Source organism: Scylla paramamosain, chromosome 20 (assembly GCF_035594125.1).
Source record: "Scylla paramamosain isolate STU-SP2022 chromosome 20, ASM3559412v1, whole genome shotgun sequence".
In the NCBI taxonomy this organism is placed as follows: Eukaryota; Metazoa; Arthropoda; class Malacostraca; order Decapoda; family Portunidae; genus Scylla; species Scylla paramamosain.
The window spans coordinates 22981495-22988542 of NC_087170.1; the positions used below are offsets into that span (position 1 = coordinate 22981495).

At 43.9% G+C, this 7048-nt stretch overlaps 1 long non-coding RNA gene across 1 annotated transcript in view; it reads right to left on the reverse strand.

Annotated features, from left to right (window-relative positions):
- The window catches only part of LOC135110784 (uncharacterized), a 63586-nt gene extending 61838 nt beyond the window's left edge, over positions 1-1748 (reverse strand). Inside the window, exon 1 of the long non-coding RNA XR_010273422.1 lies at positions 1682-1748. This is a non-coding gene — a long non-coding RNA (uncharacterized LOC135110784). The remainder of the gene's footprint in view (positions 1-1681) is intronic.
- Positions 1749-7048: the final 5300 nt, after the last annotated feature.

Sequence of the window (7048 nt, forward strand, 5' to 3'; positions counted from 1 at the left end):
GCTAATACAGACACTTATTACTGTGGGAGGTAGGGAGAGAGGCAGAGGAGCAAGGTTGGCAGCTGGGAGTGTTAAATATCTGTGTATGTGTTGTTGTTGTTGTTGTTGTTGTTGTTGTTGTTGTTGTTGGTGGTGGTGGTGGTGGTGGTGGTGGTGGTGGTGGGCATTTGCTCGTGTGTGGTGATGATTGCTATTGTTCTTATTCTTGCTGGTGTTGTTGCTATTTTTTGTCGTTGCTGTAGGACTTCCCAGTAGTCTGATATCTCGCAATTCCTATTCCTTATCGTCGACCACAACAATGTATTTTTCCTGGGGGCGTGAGTTCCCTCCCCCTCCCCCAATCATTGTTTCTTCCTGTGACTGTGGGCGTGGAGGCAATAGCAGCGCGACTCAGGACTCCGATCCTTTATCGAAATATGCATCAGTAAAAATTATCACACGAATTACATCATTACTTGCTTTATGTACAGACCGTAACGCAACTATTACACTTTTCAGTTTCTCTTTGTGGCCATCGTAATGTTCTTCTTCCTCTCCATTTTTTTTCCTCTTTTTCCCTCTCTTTTTTCTTTCTTTTTTTCCCTCTAAGGGGGCGGGCGGGTTTCCTGGTTCATAATACTCCTGCAAATTTTCCGGTTTCCATGCCATTATTTTTTCATCGCATTGAGTCTTCGTTATTTTTCCTTCTCTTTCTTTCTCTTTCGCTCTTATTCCTCCTTTCATATTTTCCTTATCGTTCTTTCCTTCTTTCTTTCTTTCTCTCTCACTGGTTCCTCTCTTGTATTTTCCTTGCCTTCTCTTCTTCTCTCTCTCTCTCGCTCCTCTTCTTCCCCTCGTGTTCTGGGTCACTCTCTCGGGAGATCAGATGAAAATAATCATAAAAACAGTCAGTAATTTAAAGGTATATCTTTTTTTTCTTTGCGAAGGAGGGAGACGAACAATGGAGGAAGAAAGGAAATAACGATGACAAGTTACTGAATGGAGGAAAGAAAGAAAGAAAAAGAAAGAAGGAAAGATAAATAAGCAACGTGTACTCGTAAATTAAAAATAAGAATACGAAAAAAAATGAAAGAATAGCGAAACAAGTCGTAAATAACAAAATGAAGGCGGAGAAGAAAATAAAGAGCCAGAACTACATTACAAAAAAAAACCCATCCAAATTAAATAAAACAAACATGAAAAGAAAAAAAACGAAAGAAAAAAGGGACAAAGTTAGAACAAAACCAAAGGAGAGACGAAGAAAAAAGAAAAGAAAAAAAACACTGAAGACAGACAGACAGACCAACAGACACAGACAGACAGGAAAGGGAGGTAAGTACGAAGGGAGGGAAGGATGTATAAGTCTCATCGCTGCTCTTAATATGCATTCGGAGCTCCCACATCCTCCCGCCGCGGTGACGAATGGAGGCGCCGCTTGTGCCCTTCGATAATTACAATTTACCTGCTAATGGTGGATAAGTGGCGGACGGCAGGGCGGCGGGGGAGGCAGCCAGGTGTAGGTAGGTGAAAGAAGGTGAAGGGAGGTGAACTGTTAAGGCGTGAGGGGAGTAGTGTGATTGAAGACAGGTGAGGAAAGGTGAGGAGTTGAGGTGTGCATGTACTTAAGGGCGAGGAAAGGTGAGGACAGGTGAAGAGGTGAGATATGTATTTATTTGAGGGAAGAGGTAAGGTGTGTACTTACCTGATGCTGGTGACAGGTGAGGACAGATGAAGAGGTAAGAGATGTAGTACTTCGGGGCTGAGGATCTGAAAAGGAGCAAAAACCATCAGATTATTACAAATTTTCGCAAAATATTTCAAACATTTCCTTCATACACAAAACAGTGACCACTGCTAACCTCACGCCACACACCTCTAGTCATCACCTCACGCCACACACCTCTAGTCATCACCTCACGCCACACACCTCTAGTCATCACCTCACGCCAACACTACCAGCCACCCATTTCACGCCACACCCCTACACACCGCACCCCTTCCTCACTCACACCACCACCACCACCTGCCCCTCCAGCCCACTCACTCACCCACTCAGCCGCACAATCACGCCCTCACCTTTAAGACACACGTCAGCTCAAAATCGCGCCTGCATAATTTTTGCCCCGGCACTGAAACACAAACAATAACAAATTTTCACGCAACGGCAGCCAGCAAAGCCAAGGCAAGCGAAGCGGCGCAAGACAAAACTCACGACGAAGGACAAAAATGAAACAAACGTACGTACTATACACACACGCAAAAACAAAAAAAGCAAAGAAAAAAGAAACGTAACGAACGAAAAGGATAACGCACCGTACGAAAGAGAGAAGGGAGGGATGATATATTAAAAAAAATACAACCCTCCTAGTTTTATTTACTTTTTTAGACTCAAGGTAAAAAAAAAAAAGTAACAGACGAGTGTACGTACTTACTTTACCTGTATGACGTCAGGTAATCTAATAGGTGAAGGTATACCTGTATCCTCTATTACCAGTGGTGGGTACAGAAGGTACAGGTGGTGGTGGGAGGAAGAGGCGGACAATAGGAGAAGTTATTGAGGAGAGAGGAGAAGTGGAGAGGGAAATGTGAGGAATGAGAGATCTGGAGTGGTGATAGACGTGGGAGAGGCAGGGAAGTGATGGGTGTGGGAGCTGGGGAGTGATGGGGAGGAAGGAGAGTAGAGTGATGGGCGTGGGCGTGGATGGGGTAAAGGTGAAGGTTGTTAGGGATGGCGGGGCGGGAAGGAGAAGACGATGGGCGTGCTGCTGGTGATGATGATGATGATGATGATGATGATGATGATGATGATGATGGTGGTGGTGGTGGTGGTGATTACTGAGCAGATAAATGTGAAGAAATTCAACATAATGATAACTTGTGAAGAAGAAGAAGAAATAAAAGAAAATTATTGTGAAGATGAAAATTAAAAAGAAAAAAGGAAAACAAAAATAAAACTATAAAAAAATCGTAATTTCCCTAAATTAAACTAACAAAAAAAATAAAGGAAAACAAACCAAATATGACAGAGAAATAATGGAAAAAAATACACCAGCGAGAGAGAGAGAAAGAGAAATACCCACAGATCAATCACACCACCACAACACCATTCACACACACACACACACACACACACACACACACACACACACACACACACACACACACCTTCAGATCCCCCCAGTATAAAACACCCTTGAAAGAACCTAACAACCCCCCCTTACCCCCCCACACACCCACCTACACCCTCACCTGCACTCCCACCCTTTCTCACCTTCAATCCATTCACCCCTCCCTTCTCTCCCCCACCTCTTTCCCCTTCAAGATGGCCGTCTTTTGTGTACACTGGCCCCAACCAACCTTCCCCTCCCTTCTCCTCCCTTCCCCTCCCTCCTCCCCTCCTGTGACCCGCTTTCCACTTATAGTTTCAAGGAGGTTTTGTCTCGTATTTATTGGCGTGAAGGGATCAAGGAGGAGCGAGGAAACAAAAGCCAAACGGGGTTGTCCTAGGCGTGGTATCCTAGCAACGGTTCCGCCAATCAGAGAGCGAGCTGGGTCTTGAGACTCGGTTTAATTTACCAATCAGAGGGCAGGATTGGACGCACCTGGATGACCATATGTTGTGCAGATTAGAATTGAACCTTGCATGCGAGCGAGCGAGCGAGAGAGAGAGAGAGAGAGAGAGAGAGAGAGAGAGAGAGAGAGAGAGAGAGAGAGAGAGAGAGAGAGAGAGAGAGAGAGAGAGAGAGAGAGAGAGAGAGAGAGAGAGAGAGAGAGAGAGATAACCCCGCTAATGAAGCAACACTCTCGTCACATCAAGCCACAGAACAACAATCTCTTAGCAAGTTGCAACAGACGAGAGAGAGAGAGAGAGAGAGAGAGAGAGAGAGAGAGAGAGAGAGAGAGAGAGAGAGAGAGAGAGAGAGAGAGAGAGAGAGAGAGAGGCCCAATTTTCACGATCATTCACAAAACGCTTGGGTAGAAAAAAAATATATATATACCCAGAAGCAACATCGTCTCAGTTACTTGAAAAAATTTACAGAGATAACTAACTTGAGCGGACATGAAAAAAATCGAGGTTAACAGCATCTCAATTACCTCTAAAATACATAAAGATAACTGGTGAGGAAAGGGGAAAAAAAAAAGAAAACAAAAGAAAAAAAATGCATAAGCAAATATTTCTTATCATGCTACACACAAACACACACACGCACACACACAATAACGTTCATGTGTGGAGAGAGAGAGAGAGAGAGAGATGAGAGAGAGAGAGAGGAGAGAGAGAGAGAGAGAGAGAGAGAGAGAGAGGAGAGAGAGAGAGAGAAGGCGGGGAGGGGTTGAGGAAGAGAAATGAGAGACTGAATGAGGGAGGGAGAGAAAGGAGAGGGAGGAAGAGGGAAGAGAGAACAGGGGGAGGGGGGTGGGGGAAGGGGAAGTCATAAGGGGCAAGAATGAGTGGTCAGAATTTACTCATTAATATGTGACTGACGGTCGTGCCTTGCTGACAATAGCCGCTGACAGCCCCGTGGAGAGCCGCCTTCCTCTTGTCTCCGTGCAGCTCAAGCACAGCACAGTGAACAACTGCCGCGCACCCCTCAATAGTCCGACGAAGGCACAGCATGGAGAAGGAGGAGGAGGAGGAGGAGGAGGAGGAGGAGGAGGAGGAGGAGGAGGAGGAGGAGGAGGAGGAGGAGGAGGAGGAGGAGGAGGAGAATTGCAAGAACGTGAGGTGTGTTTATTGTATTTTCTCTTTGTCTTTCTCCTTCATTTTCGTCGTTTCATATTTGGTGTATTTCATTTCTTTGTTACTGCCATCAACACCGCCATCACCATCACAGGCTTTACCATTCGCATTCTTTTCTTCTCTCTTCCATTTTCTTCGTCTTCCATTTGCCATGTTTAGTTTCTATCTCATCACCACCACCACCACCACCACCACCACAATCACCACCACCACTAGCTATATTCGTATTCTTTCCTTATCATGTACAGCTTAACCTCGATGCAGCGCTGGAGTCAAAAGCGTGGCTATAACGACGTGTTTTTTATTCCTCCTGCACCTGACAGCCGTAGTACAGTCATGGACAAAAGTCGAAGAAACAAACTGCACTCATACTATTTCATGTTTTCTCTTTAAGTCCCTCGATACTGACAGTCCCCTTTGCAGAACCTTGACAATTATTAGATTCTTAGCGGACCGGGGAACTTAGGCTTGGGGGTAAAGGGTAAATAGAGGTGAAGTGAGTGGTGGGTTAGGTACTCGCCTTGTGAACCGGGGAACTTGACAACAATAATGCAGTAATATATATAACAGTAATAAATAACTTGATGATTATTAGATTCTTTGCCGACCAGGGGACTTTGGATTGAAGGTAAAGGATAAATAGAGGTGAAGTGAGTGTGGTTAGATACTTGATTTTTCACTTCAGTTAAACCAAGTCCCTTCACTCCCCGGGCATCACAAGAGGCTGAAGTCAGAATGTAGCGGTGAAAATATTGTGGCCTCTAGTATATTTCATCTTCCACTAATCCAGTAACGAAAATATAAGAGCCACTGACAAATCCCTCAGTGCATTCATATTTTCTTTTTTCTTTCCTTGTGTCTTTTCTTAAATCAATCGAGTACTTTTCTTAGTTCCTCTAATGAAGCAACTTTCCTCTGCCAGTGTGTCTGTGTGAAAGGTCACGTTTAATACAAGAAATGCAAGCATGATCAAAATCTTCTATCATGTACATTTCTATTAATACTAATCATTATTTTCATTACTCACGCGTCCTTGTTTTTATATCATTCAATCCTCACGTGTTATTCATATTCGTGTTGTACATTTGCCTTCAATCATTAGTGTTTGTATTCAAATATTTTTATTTATTATTATTATTTATGTATATTAGTGCGCCCCAAAGTCTTCCCTCACACTTATCTTTTTGAGCTTTAAAAGAAAAATATTTATTTATTTATGGTCTGATGTGTGTGTGTGGGTCCATTACACTGCACGTTTATTTTGACATGTTGGGAAGGCATGCACAACACACACACAACACACACACACACCACACACACACACACACACACACACACACACACACACACACACACACACACACACACACACACACACACACACACATCACACACATTCGCCCAACAGCTTGCTACATATACATCGCTACGAACACACACACACACACACACACACACACACACACACACACACACACACACACACACACACAGCAATGATATACATACTAACCTGCTCAACCGTCCGCATCCGGCCCTTGAAATAGCTGAGATTTGAATGCAAAGTAACGACACGATCCGTACGGTTTCTCTTTTTTAACCGGACAGACGAAGGGGCGCCAGTTGCCCACTCGCCGGCCTCTCGTTTATCCGTAAATATTCCGTTTTTTGGACCGAAATAAACTAGAGGGAAATGAGCCTCATCTGTTTATAAGCGCGGCCTGATGGAGGACCGGAAAAACAGGGGTGGAGGAGGAGGAGGAGGAGGAGGAGGAGGAGGAGGAGGAGGAGGAGGAGGAGGAGGAGGAGGAGGAGGAGGCTTACATGTCTGTTTCTTTTCCTCTTTTCTCTTCCTCTTCTTCATTTACTAACTTTTTTTTTTTTAGTTTTCACATGTCTCTCCTTTTCCTACCCGCCATGTTAGGAATTCAAATAAATGAAATGATAATGGCCCTCCAACCATCGCCTATTCATATCTTCATCTCACACTCCCTTGTTCCTGCCACACTATTTTATAAGCGCCTTGATGCTGACATGCTTTCCTGCAAACCAAAATTCTCTGTATTTCGCATTTTGGTCTTTAAGTTCAGTTACTTCTCTTTACTTCCTTCTTCACCTTTACAACCCTGTATCTTTTCCTCTAGATGACGTTGTGTACTGCACTGTCCATTGTTTGTTTTCCTTTGTGTCCTTTTGTCAACCCATACAAGTCACACACAATGGTGATAAAAAGAAATCGATAAATATCTTTCATTCAACACTAGCTCTGAAAGACGGACCGAAACAGAGAATAATAATTTGGCACAAGGAAGAGGAAGTAGTGAGTTA